A 14,566-nucleotide genomic window follows, 5' to 3' on the forward strand; every position below is an offset into this window, starting at 1 on the left:
CAGACAGACAGAGTAAGTTTGGCATTTATAATACTATCATTAGAAAGAAGGTATACAATTTTGACGAGTCTTTTTTTATAGGAAAACACTTAAATAAAATACTAAGTAACGGCAAATATATAACAATTATAAATCATATATGATCATTTACCTTCTTTTAATAAATAAATAATAATAATAAATAAATAAATATTACAGGACATTATTACACAAATTGACTAAGTCCCACAGTAAGCTCAATAAGGCTTGTTGGGTTGAGGGTACTTAGACAACGATATATATAATATATAAATATTTACGTATAAATACTTAAATACATAGAAAACATCCATGACTCAGGAACAAATATCCATGCTCATCACACGAATAAATGCCCTTACCAGGATTTGAACCCGGGACCATCAGCTTCATAGGCAGGGCTTCTTTTATTTTCATAATTAATAGCTAACTATTTAAAAACGCGATTTTCAAAAAAAGTCTTGTCAAGATTGTTAACCTTTTTTTCTAATGCTAAAAAACGAACTACGAGTATAATTTGGGATTATGTCCGCATATACGATATAACCACTGTTTCAAAAAAATTATGTAATTTAATGAAACCTTAGGTTATCATCATGCAACGTCCGCCTGTCGTTTTAAATGGCCGACCAACGCCGACAGTAAATTAACTCGTGTCCGGACTCCGGACAGGTGCGGGCCTTGATTGCCTGTGTCATCGAGGTGACGATCCAATCTCCGAACAAAGTCGAGGCGTAAACTAAAAGCAAACCAGATATCGCATATGTGTTGCGCTGCTAAGCTAAAAAGGCAGTACTTAAATGAAAATTGAAGGTAAACATGTACCTTAAAATCCTAATCATGAAAGCTCAAGTTTCAAGTTCATTTATTTTTGAGATACCACTTTTTAAATTAGGAGGGCAGTTTGGGTGTTAGGGCAATATGTACAAGCGACTGACGGCGCAGCGTGGAAAGTATTTTTGACATTAAGAATTGAATTTTAAAGACAATTTTTTTTTGACAGAAATGTACAATTTGGCATTGCATGTTAGATATTGTTTTTTGTTTCGTATCGACATTTTTTTTTTCCTTGTTATCTTTTGTCTTCGCGATCCTTATCCATATTCTAATTAATTGCAATTAGTTTATCTGAATTATCTTCTTATTATTTAAAGTTATTTTTGACGATCACAATACATATAGGCTCTTATAAATAGACATGTATGTAATATCTACTACAATAATATGCTGAGTCAGTCTGTCAGTCACTAAGCCAACAAAGACTGGAATGTAGACCCTATTGGTTTCTAGAAGACGTTTTTTTCACAGTAAAGCCGATGGTAAATACAAAATTATATTTTCAAACATATGTTTCAAGAAAGTCATTGCTAGCTACCATTAACTACAAAATTACGAATGTATCCCATAAAATATGTCAGTTCGTAAGAATTAGGTATTCATTTCATTTCGTAATTAATATAAAGATTAAATTATACTAGCGATATTTTGACAAACGCTTAAACTTTGACCTGACGTGTTTCATATGAATGGCCAAGGAAATAATTCAGAGTCAGACGCAGGGCACTTTCGTCTGACGTTGCAGCAAGCTTGTCAGTTGCAATTCCCCTACGGCTTACCATTCTTGGCAGCTATTTGAAGCTCGCTAGTTTGTCTGATTTCCAGTTAACAGATGATGAGTTATAGTCGTTAGATTTGTAGATGGCCCCGAACGGCCTTGACTATTGTTAAGTAAAAGCAACCGGTAGGTAGGTGCAGGTGCAGGTGTAGTGGCACCTACAAAAAAGGGTCTTATAATTCTAATTGGCTCTTGAGCGTAGGCTAGTCCAACGCTCAAACAACCAATGTAGGTGCGCTCTCCGATAACGCATCTCCAGGACACATTTTAGACTGGTTCTGTAGCGTTCGACTTGCCAGCACTCAGCAACCGTAGAGGAACCACACAAGAAATTGGAAATTATTTTTAAATTTGTTCATTTTGAATCTTATTGCAAATTTCATAGGAGTTGTAATTCAATAACCGGTTAAAGTGACCAGAACATACTTTGTGTAGGTGGTAGCACGTGCGGTTTTACTTAACAATAGACAAAGGGTTAGCCGTTCGGGGCCAGCTATAAATCGAACGATTATAACGTGATTGTGAGATAAGAACTGTTGATAGTCGCAAAATACTAGTTGTGAATGTACAGAAAAACTGTTATAGTACATTAAAGATAAAAATAGTTTAGTATTCAAGTAAACATATTACAATACGCTTATGAACGTCAAATTAAGCTACACCGGCTCTAACCCTACACCTCTGACCCAAGAAGATTTAAATGCCCCCTCAATTGGAGGAGGGTATGCCAATATGGACTGGCCAGATACTCGGGGGAGACATCTTTCAAAACATTACATCATATGATTAAAATGCATTGAATAAGAAAATTATATAAATTTACAAATTTACAAAAAGAAGACTTACAAAGTTTTAGAGAGGTTAGGAAGATTATGTAAGACGTTAACATTGGTTCTTACATAACAATTCAAAGTTAGTAAGGTATATAAACCGTGCATCTGATATATAAAATATGGATGCTGATTCTATACAATGGTTAATAAGAATTAAAAAAAATATTAAGGCTAACACATTTTATGTTTTTATGCTCTCGTGTTAAATTTTGTCTGAAGCACGTATTGGGTTTTGATATAAGACAGCCGATTTAGGGTCTCACCTGTGTTAACTATGTAAAGATCCATAAAAAATATTTTTTGATTGAACCTTATGGATTATTTATTTACTTATCATAAATTATCCGCATAACTCCATTTCTTTTCACCTATGCGGTTAAACCTTATTACTTGTATTCTGAGAAGTTGTTAATTACTATTCACCGGCGTGACAAAATTTGTTTTGAAATCTGTGTGTGCCATTAGACTCAGATAACATTCGTACTCCACCAACAACGCGCGAATGAAGCAGAATAATTAGGATCACATTTCAAAAGCACAATCGATTTCCTCCACAAATTGGAAGTGTTCCGGAACTGCGGAAATTAGTAGATTGTCCGCGTTTCAATCAGGCTGCTTACCCGCTGGGAATCGCGGGATTTCCCCTGTGAAGTCTCGATGCAAATGCCTTTCGAACGGTGAAGGTACGTTAAGAGCCCTTAATCCTTGGAGCGTTCTCCGATTTCACGAAATAACGCTCGATAGATGGCGTTGGCGCTCGGTACGCGAGCGCCGGCAACGCGACGCGCGTTTCAATGCAGACTAGAATAATCTTGATAGTTTTCAATATAATTTCAAGCAACATTAATTTTAGTGTCATATGATATCATATGGGCACTCTTTATTTTATTGTATATGCACAGTAGTTTTTTTTTTATGTACACTACTACTAAGTGTACAGACTACAGAGTGTACTATAACCCTTGCTCTTTATTCTGTCTCTTTCACACCAATGGAAAATGAAGAAGTTACTAAATGACTGCAGGTATAAATAAAGTATATTAGTGCGATAGAGAGACAGATAGTGTTTCGTTGTCGTATCGTAAACGATTGGCATGTTGGCCACACACTTGCTTAGTGCCTAGCCAAAATACCAATCGTTTGCGTATATTAGTGCGATAGAGAGAGAGTAGTGTTTCGTTGTCGTATCGTAAACGATTGGCATGTTGGCTACGCACCCATGATACCTAGCCAAGAAGCCAATCTATTGCGCATATTAGTGCGATAGAGAGACAGATAGTGTTTCCTTGTCGTATCGTAAACGTTTGGCATGTTGGCTACGCACCCATGCTGCCCAGCCAAGATGCCAATCGTTTGTGCATATTAGTACGAGAGAGAGACAGATAGTGTTTCGTTGTCGTATCGATTGGCATGGTGGCTACGCACCCATGCTCCGTAGTCAAGATGCCAATCGTTTGCGCACATTAGTGCTATAGAGTTTCAGTGTTATTTGAAATCACGTTAGGGTTTGTATTATTATTTTTGACCCGAATGAAGTCCATCCAGGTTCTTATGATGGAGTCAGGAGTTGGTCACCAGAACTCCTAATCTACTCATTATAATTCCATCGTGCTTGGGCTCAAAAGATTTGCCCTGACGAACACCATCGATCTAGATGAGGTCCAGGGTCTCATGACGGAGTCAGGAGTTGGTCACCAGAACTCCCCAGAACTCCTAATCTACTCATCATAACTCCATCGAGTTTGGGCTCAATAGATTTACCCTGATGAGCACCATCAATCTAGATGAAGTCCAGGGTCTCATGATGGAGTCAGGAGTAGGTCACTAGAACTCGTAATCTACTCATTATAATTCCATCGTATTCGAGCTCAATAGATTTGCCCTGACGAGTACCATCGATCTAAATGAAGTCCAGGGTCTCATGATGGAGTCAGGAGTTGGTCACCAGAACTCCTAATCTACTCATTATAATTCCATCGTGTTTGGGCTCAAAAGATTTGCCCTGACGAGTACCATCGATCTAGATGAAGTCCAGGGTCTCATGATGGAGTCAGGAGATGGTCACCATAATTCCTAATCTACTCATCATAACTCCATCGTGTTTGGGCTCAATAGATTTGCCCTCACGAGCACCATCAATCTAGATGATGTTCAGGGTCTCATGATGGAGTCAGGAGTTGGTCACTAGAACTCCTAATCTACTCATTATAATTCCATCGTGTTTGGGCTCAAAAGATTTGCCCTGACGAGTACCATCGATCTAGATGAAGTCCAGGGTCTCATGATGGAGTCAGGAGTTGGTCACCATAATTCCTAATCTACTCATCGTAACTCCATCGTGTTTGGGCTCAATAGATTTGCCCTCACGAGCACCATCAATCTAGATGATGTTCAGGGTCTCATGATGGAGTCAGGAGTTGGTCACTAGAACTCCTAATCTACTCATTATAATTTCATCGTGTTTGGGCTCAAAAGATTTGCCCTGACGAGTACCATCGATCTAGATGAAGTCCAGGGTCTCATGATGGAGTCAGGAGTTGGTCACCAGAACTCGTAATCTATTTATCATAACTCCATCGTGTTTGGGCTCAATAGATTTACTCCGACAAGCACCATCAAATTACCATTATGATGAATAGATTAGGAGTTCTGGTGACCAACTACTGAGTCCATCATGAGACCCTCGACTTAATCTAGATCGATGGTACTCGTCAGGGCAAATCTTTTGAGCCCAAACACGATGGAGTTATGATGAATAGACTAGGAGTTCTGGTGATCAACTCCTGAGTCCATCATGAGACCCTGGACCTGATCTAGATTGATGGTGCTCGTCAGGGCAACTCTATTGAGCCCATACACGATGGAGTTATGATGAGTAGATTAGGAGTTCTGGTGACCAACTCCTGACTCCATCATGAGACCCTGGACCTCATCTAGATCGATGGTGCTCGCCAGGGCAAATCTTTTGAGCCCAAACACGTTGGAATTATAATGAGTAGATTAGGAGTTCTAGTGACCAACTCCTGACTCCATCATGAGACCCTGGACTTTATCTAGATTGATGATGCTCGTCAGGGCAAATCTATTGAGCCCGAACACGATGAGGTTATGATGAGTAGATTAGGAGTTCTGGTGACCAACTCCTGACTCCATCATGAGACCCTGGGCCTCATCTAGATCGATGGTGTTCATCAGGGCAAATCTATTGAACCCAAACACGATGGAGTTATGATGAGTAGATTAGGAGTTCTGGTAACCAGCTCCTGACTCTATCATGAGACCCTGGACCTCATCTAGATTGATGGTGCTCGTCAGGGCAACTCTATTGAACCCAAACACGATGGAGTTATGATGAGTAGATTAGGAGTTCTGGTGACCAGCTCCTGACTCCATCATGAGACCCTGGACCTCATCTAGATTGAAGGTACTCGTCAGGGCAACTCTATTGAGCTCAAACACGATGGAGTTATGATGAGTAGAGTAGGAGTTCTGGTGACCAACTTCTGACTCCATCATGAGACCCTGGACCTCATCTAGATCGATGGTGCTCATCAGGGCAAATCTTTTGAGCCCAAACACGTTGGAATTATAATGAGTAGATTAGGAGTTCTAGTGACCAACTCCTGACTCCATCATGAGACCCTGGACTTTATCTAGATTGATGATGCTCGTCAGGGCAAATCTATTGAGCCCGAACACGATGAGGTTATGATGAGTAGTTTAGGAGTTCTGGTGACCAACTCCTGACTCCACCATGAGACCCTGGGCCTCATCTAGATCGATGGTGTTCATCAGGGCAAATCTATTGAGCCCAAACACGATGGAGTTATGATGAGTAGATTAGGAGTTCTGGTGACCAGCTCCTGACTCCATCATGAGACCCTGGACCTCATCTAGATTGATGGTGCTCGTCAGGGCAACTCTATTGAACCCAAACACGATGGAGTTATGATGAGTAGATTAGGAGTTCTGGTGACCAGCTCCTGACTCCATCATGAGACCCTGGACCTCATCTAGATTGAAGGTGCTCATCAGGGCAACTCTGTTGAGCCCAAACACGATGGAATTATAATGAGTAGATTAGGAGTTCTAGTGACCAACTCCTGACTCCATCATGAGACCCTGGACCTCATCTAGATCGATGGTGTTCGTCAGGGCAAATCTTTTGAGCCCAAACACGATGGGATTATAATTAGTAGATTAGGAGTTCTGGTGACCAACTCCTGACTCCATCATGAGAACTTGGACTTCATCCGGGTCAAAAATAATAATGCAAACCCTAACGTAATTTCAAGTGAAAATGCGTTTTTCAGAAAATCGCAGCCAAATAACACTAGACCTTACTCATAGTGTTGTGTTCCTGCCGGTGAGAAAGGTTGCCAGAGCTCAACGAGGGGCGAGAGGGGGTTAGGGTCGGCAACGCGCATGTAACTCCTCTGGAGTTGCAGGCGTACATATGCGGGCCGTATGCTTGTTTGCCACCGACTTAGTATTAAAAAAAAAAGTAACACTGAAAATCCATCAATAAGCGAGTCTGTTAGGCATACTGTAAAAAATGAACTTTTATTAAGATTTTCTAATCGCAGTATATAGCACTTCTCGGAACTCCGTAGCTGATTACGATCGCAACGAATGCCTGACAATCGAGCACAGGTCCGTCCTCTAAGCGCGCTCCGCGCGGACTGAGAGCGGGGCGTCGCTGCTGCGTGATTTATACGTGTTTTAAAAAAATATAAATTTACGGCAATGTAGGTCCCATAGTTACGATTTTTTTTTTATAGGTTAACATAAAGTTACAGTTTGCTATAATATTATTTTTAAAGCAAAATATGCGTACAATTTGCGGAAATAAAATATAATAAAACCCTGTTTTCGCCAAAAAAATGAAGAAAACTCGGAAGGTATTTTATCAGTTTTTTCAAATGAATCTTCGATTGTTAATCATTCCAGCCCCTTGTACGAGATATGTTGAATCAAATTGTAGTCATTCATGTACCAAATGATTCTTGTTTATAGCAAAATTGAGAACCCAAACGCCACATCTCACTGCAAAATTTGGAAAAGACTCCCAAAAAACCTCATTAAAAAAGAGGTTTAAAAGAGAAAATGAAAATTTGAACTGTTGGAGCCCCTAGTTTAGGAAACGATTATTTAAGTACGTTATCAGTTTTTGAATAAATACTAATAGTTACGTCGTAATCTTGAATGAAAAAGGAAGCATTTTACAAAATACGCTCGTCTGTAGGAATAAGGACTCTTAAGTCAATGGAAATGCTTTGTTGGTATATTATTGTTTAATTTAGCTTTTTGAAAATAACTATTACTGGCACTGGGCGGACGCGCCATATAGGCACTACTAATTTAATTTGAATTTTATTTACATATACACTTATGTCCATCAAATTGTACATTTTTTCCTTAAAACTATTCCATTTTTAATTACGTGACTAATACAATTAACAAATTCAATTATCCCATACGTCTTTTTCATCGAAATAATCTGACACTTTATAGTATGATTTTTCAGTTAATTGATGTTGGACAACTTTCTTGAATTTATAATCTGGCAAGTTAATTATATGATTAGACCAAGATAAAGATAAAGATAGTTTATTATTCAAGTAGGCATATTACAATGCGCTTATGAACGTCAAATAAAACTACACCGGCTCTAACCCTACACCTTTGACCCGAGAAGATTTAATTCCCCCCTCAATTGGAGGAGTGTATCCAACAATGGACCGGCAAGAAACTCGGCGGGACACATCTTTTCAAAACATTACATCTTATAATTAACATGCATTAAATAAGAAAAAAAAATACAATTTAAATTACTATAGAAATCATGCAATTACATACAGTAGCTATTTTTCTTTATATAAATTTGATAAAAAATATATATACATATCAAACCATACAAATACGTAGCTCTTTCAGAAAACATATCAAATTCTTACAAAAGGTAAAGAAAAATAAAATTAATAAAGAAATGAGAATATACATTATATAAATCTGACAGATTGCTATACTAACAAAAAATATTTGATGTGCTTTCTTACCTGAGCTGTCACCTATACAATGATTTTTCATATACGCATAATACAATGATTTTGATTGCTACTTGTGTTTACAGTTTCTGGTTAGGACCATGCATGTTTGTCTGTCAAGTTGTCATTAGGAATTTTGTTGCAAAAATGTACTGCTTGTCCAATAAATTATTTTCGAGCTTTAGCAAGTCGTAAGCGGCGCACAGCAAGTTTATCTTTGTTTCTTGTATTAAATGTATGATTGTCACTATTTTTCGGAACTAGTTCGTAGTTTCTTCTATAGGTAGTGTACATAATAACTTCATAGATCTATTGTGACGGTAGCGTGATGATACTGACATTTTGAATAGATCTCTTAATGATGTTTGCGGCTTCAGATAGTAAATGGCACGTACGGCTCGCTTTTGTAAAACGAATATACTATCTATGTTTATTATGAATATTGTTTTAGTATCTATGCGTGCATGTTATGTTTGCATACGCATCAATGTGTGTAATATCAGGCTGTATAGTCTGTGCGGAAAGAGAAGAGTCGTGGAATGTATTGGGCCTAATACTTTCCACGACTCTTCTCTTTTCGCACAAACTATACCCGCTGGGAATCGCGGCATTTCCCCTGTGAAGTCTCGATGCAAATGCCTTTCGAATGATGAAGGTACTATGAGTCAATGGAAATGCTTGTGGGTATTATTGATTGTACATTACTTTTGCTTTTTAGGGTTCCGTAGTCAACTAGGAACCCCTTTAGTTTCGCCATATCCATTTGTCCGTCCGTCCGCGGCTTAGCTCCGTGATCCGAGTGCTAGAAAACTGCAATTTGGCATGAATGCATAAATGATGCAGGGCGACAAAACGTTAAAGAAATATTTTTTAGTGTAGGTACCTCTCGTAAGAAATGATGTTTCTTCAAAAGCTTAAAAAGTACTTTCAATTATAGCCTATGACCGTTTTTGAATTATTGCAAAAAGTCTTATCTTCTTAATTATGATATAAAACTTTTTAACAAAAAAAACCGAATTCAAAAATTACCAAAAGCGCCATACACCTATAACATTTGAAGAGTTCCCTCAATTTCTCCAAGATCCCATCATCAGACCCCGACTTGGTGCCAACGGGACCATCTCGGGGTTATACCCATTCAATTAAAAAAAAAATGAAAATCGGTTTACGATTCTCGGAGATATTGAGTAACATACATACAAAAAAAAAATCTGTCGAATTGAAAACCTCCTCCTTTTTTGAAGTCGGTTAAAAAGACGTTGGCGGACACACCATACTACAGAACACGTTTGAGTATCTATGTGCGCATGTCATATCTGTATACGCATCAATTTGTGTGTAAACTCCTTGAGGTAGTTTTGGCGTAGTCATAGCAACGCGGTACAAGAACAAGTCAGTATTTAATTGAGACTTGAAACTGACAAGTACCCACAATATTACTTATTCTTTGCAATAAGCTAACTAAACACAGTATTTCAAATAAACGATTACTTAAAAGCCATAACTCTGTACACCATGTTTCCTGCTACCCAACTCATGTCATAATAGATCACGAATCTTCAGGGAGCCAAAAAGAGCGGTTTAATAATACATTCACGCGTTTAAAGTGAGTAGCAATTCAATTGCTGTTCATACAATATGGATGGGCTTGAATACGGAAGGTGGTTCAATGTTTCTAGGAAAACGTACTTTTTACTCACATTCATTTACCCACCTTCACTGCGTGTTTTTGTATATGCACGATGAAATTTAATCGGTGATCAGGAGTCAAAAAATATTGATTACCAACCTAAATAGAATTCAATACGTGAGATCTCATGCAATTTACTTGACCGCCTGATTAAGAATTTTTTGACATGATGCTTACGGCTACTTTTTATCACTGCACTGCCCGCCGTCGGCAGGGTGTTCATCCTCACACCCTAGAACCTAAATGGTCGCGCACTGTGCTGTTTAAGAGGAACTTCCTCCCGCGGACACTCCAGCTGTGGAATGAGCTAGCTGCCGAGGTTTTCCCGAGGGTCTACAGTATGAGGTGCTTCAAAAAAGGAGTATACAGATTTTTCAAAGGTCGACAACGCGCATATAACACCTCTTGACTCGTGGTATTAAAAAAAAATGCAGTTAATGATATCGTTAAAATTAATAACCGCTGAATACACAGACATCCTATTTTTATTGAAGGACTTCCCTTCAGGTGTACGTCAAGTGATATAATAGAGAGCTTGCTGAACTTGCTGAGTTACCTAAGTAAGGTACGAAATTGAAAAGCTTAATTATATCAATATTGTATACAATAGTTTTACTACGAGTCATCTAAAATAATATTCTTTTACTATAAAACCTAAATAATTAATGAAAGTTGGTAAGTATCCGAGTAGGCAAGAATTTAGACATTAACACGCGACGAAGATTTATCAGATAAAAATAAATTATTGATTACCTCCAAAGTTACTTAGAATACCGGTGTCTTTGAGAAAGTAAGTTAATATAAGCTCAGGAATTCACCTTTGAAATTAACGGAGTTTAAAAAAAGTGGCTGTGACATAATCGGACAGACAGACGGACATGACGAATCTATAAGGGTTCCGTTTTTTGCCATTTGGCTACGGAACCCTAAAAACACCGTGTAGTGTTACTACTCAAAAACACAAATCAAAACATTTAATAAGTTGTTCCGTAGTCACAACTAAATATAGTATATTTAAAGGCAAGATAGGAACGGGCTTAATTATTTGCTGTGCCCCCCCCCCCCCCGCCACACTGCACTCAAAGGCCTCGCACCAAGACATGCCCTTGATGACCCCAGGAGACATGTGTTTGCTATGTAAGTACATAAATGGGCATTTTCAGAAAAAAAAAACCAGTGTGTGTGTTTACTCTTTCCGAAAACCTATCAACTTTTTAATTATTCGTACTCAGAATCTGTAACATTCTGCTGGTAGAAAAGGTGGCTCATAAAATCTAAGATCTTATATAAGTTTTAAGATGTAATAAAAAAATTATACTACATAATATTTTTAATTTTTTTAATAATATTCTTATTTACGTTTCTTATTTTATTAAATTAAATTTAATAAAATTAGTTAGTTTATATTACCGAGAAAAGTTTATTGAATGAATTAAAAAAAACTACCTATACTTATTTTATTACTTATTATATATTTGAAAACTAGGACATAATACAAGAAAAAAAAAAAAACAAATTATAGAATTATAAATTTACGATCTAAATCTAAAAATTAATAAAACAAATAATTAAAAACTATCCCCCTGCGGCATGGTGCCGTAGATGATTGATGCAGCACTTCCTCGTTGTATCGCAATACTTCTTCTTTGTGCGAGGAAGCTGCCAGCTCTATGATCACCGGTGGCGTCTGCTATTGTTTTACCTTAATCCTTAAATAGTGTAGACGCGTTTGGACCCTACGGGCCAAGGGTCTCGACGCCAAAAGGTACGAAATCATATTCGGGGCCGAGACCCCTATATTTCGTCTTTTATATTACTTAGTACAAATAGTGTGATTTGATAACAAAATATAGTCATTTTAAATTGTTTAGTGATATAAACGAGTGCAAAATAATGAAATTATATCGCCGTAGACGCGTTCATAATAATATCACTAATTAATATGTTTGTCCAAATTGCGAGTTTAAAGTGTTAGTACCTGGGCGACCGAGCTTTGCTCGGTTATAACTATTTATTGTAATATGGTGGTGTATAGGTGATAATCTTAACTACATTTTTTTACTAAATTAAACTTGTCTAAAACAATAAAAATTAAAAAATTATATATAAACTTGAACATATAAAAAAATAAACAAAAGTTAGTCACCGGGCGAGATTCGAACCCGTAACACTCGTTTCTAGCCGTCCGCGTCTTAACCCGCTGGACCAGACGGACAGTGGCCGACACGAAATTAGCGACCATATTCTGCGTCGAAAGAAAAACGCATGAAAACTCGAAAACACGCGTTTTCCCAAACATAAGACTAATCTAGATCGATTGTATACCCCCAAAAACCCCCATATACCAAATTTCAGCGAAATCGTTAGAGCCGTTTCCGAGATCACAGAAATATATATATACAAGAATTGCTCGTTTAAAGGTATAAGATAATTTTCAAAAGGACGAAGCGGCGTTTACTAGTACAATTGTAATTAAGTAATTATACTTTAAATTTAAGCAAGTACAATTTAAGCAAGTACAATTTTTAGCAATCTTTATGTTCCTGTCATTCTGTCGGTCGGTCCATTATCTTATAACCGAAACCCACGAAAGGCCCTCAAAGAGACTTCACAGCGATTACATATCACACCAAAACAAAGTAAATGGAAAGAAGTAGAGTATGAGGAGCGAAAAAAGTGAAATCCATATGCATGGAAGTAAGGGGTTTTTTTTTTTTTTATAATACGTCGGTGGCAAACAAGCATACGGCCCGCCTGATGGTAAGCAGTCTCCGTAGCCTATGTACACCTGCAACTCCAGAGGAGTTACATGCGCGTTGCCGACCCTAAACCCGCCCCCCCCCTCGTTGAGCTCTGGCGACCTTACTTACCGGCAGGAACACAACACTATGAGTAGGGTCTAGTGTTATTTGGCTGCGGTTAGGGGTTTTCAAACTATACAAACAGCTGATTACGGTGACAGATGTAATCTTAATTCAATTTTGCGAGATTGTGTTTTATGGTTACAAATAGTATGGAGATGACATCACCGTACCCAAGCTGTTTGAAAACTACGAGTACTATAATCCGTTGACATAATTTTAAAAAGCTTGTACTTTCGTCATGGCTTTCAAAATGAACCCAAAAATAAGCCACTTGTTTTTCAGAATGACAGAGCCCATATTGATTAGCAACTAATTACACTCACTCACTATGCTTCTCGCTCGTACTGATGTATAAGTACAAAAGAGATGCACTATGATTGAATCGATACAGTCACTAACGTTTAAGACTACACCAGTATTGCAGTAATGCAGCGCGACATTGCTGCCGACTGCATTGCTGACGCAAATGTAGAAAAATCCGGGCAGAAACATAAATTTTGACATTGCAGCATTACATTACGCACGCCAGCACGCCAGCACGCCAGTTACGGAAAGAGAAACCTAAGCCCTCCTACGTGTACACGTTCAACGCAGCTGGCCAACTTTATTGTCACGCGTGCAATAGAGTATTTAAGAGCAAGTTCGGCCTGGCCAGCCGCATTAGGGCTCATGCTAGACAACGTCCATAATGTGTTTATTTGGGGTCGCCGTCATCGAAAACGATGAGGAGGACTATATATACATTACAGCCAGCAATAATGTCGCGCTGCGATACTGCTGCACTAATGCTGCCTACTGCATTGCTGCAGGAAACGTCAAAATAATTTATTACATTTATTCAGTTTATAAAATAAGTTTACACTCATGGTAAGCATACCACATTGTAGTGCTGAGAAAACTACTCGTTTCACTCTGTGATTGGCGTTGCCATGACAACACTCATGTGTCGGCCCGCGGGTATCGCTTTGATCTGGAGGCAAGCAGCCAATTTCCGGCGTCTGGTGGCTTCCGGTGCGAAACTATGTGATTTTTGCACATGTTTATATCGTTAATTCCATTTTTGAAGGCCTTTAGCAAGGCAATGACTAGAATATGTTGTCAAATATGGAAAAAATTACGATTTTTTTTTCATAATATTATATTACTATAAATTTTATAGGAAAAATATAATCAGACCTCTTTCTATGTAACTTTTTTTAATTAATAAAATACCTTTCCGAATTTAGTTTGCAATTTAACCAACTTTTCGTGTGTTTATTACTACTCCTGAAATTTCTATGAGATTACATTAAATACACCTTTTTTCAAATAAAAGACCATTTTTTTAAATCGCTTCAAATGATAAAAATTATCCTCAAAAAAACCAACATACGCAAATTAATTAGACAATTTAGAACTCGCAAGTGCGGTACATACGTGCTTGTGTGGCTTTAGAACCGGTCAAATGACCGGTTTTTTTTATTACAGCCTACGCTTTCTTTGTTAGCGATAAATTTCAC

At 37.9% G+C, this 14,566-nt stretch overlaps 1 protein-coding gene and 1 long non-coding RNA gene across 2 annotated transcripts in view; one reads left to right on the plus strand and one right to left on the minus strand.

Moving 5' to 3' along the window:
* Positions 1-3,338, minus strand: part of LOC133530534 (uncharacterized) — a 144,623-nt gene extending 141,285 nt beyond the window's left edge. The window contains exon 1 of the long non-coding RNA XR_009801329.1: positions 3,154-3,338. This is a non-coding gene — a long non-coding RNA (uncharacterized LOC133530534). The remainder of the gene's footprint in view (positions 1-3,153) is intronic.
* LOC133530529 (uncharacterized) overlaps positions 1-14,566 on the plus strand; it is a 547,295-nt gene that overhangs the window by 396,859 nt on the left and 135,870 nt on the right. The window lies entirely within an intron of this gene.

Source organism: Cydia pomonella, chromosome 23, assembly GCF_033807575.1.
Source record: "Cydia pomonella isolate Wapato2018A chromosome 23, ilCydPomo1, whole genome shotgun sequence".
Taxonomy (NCBI): domain Eukaryota; kingdom Metazoa; phylum Arthropoda; class Insecta; order Lepidoptera; family Tortricidae; genus Cydia; species Cydia pomonella.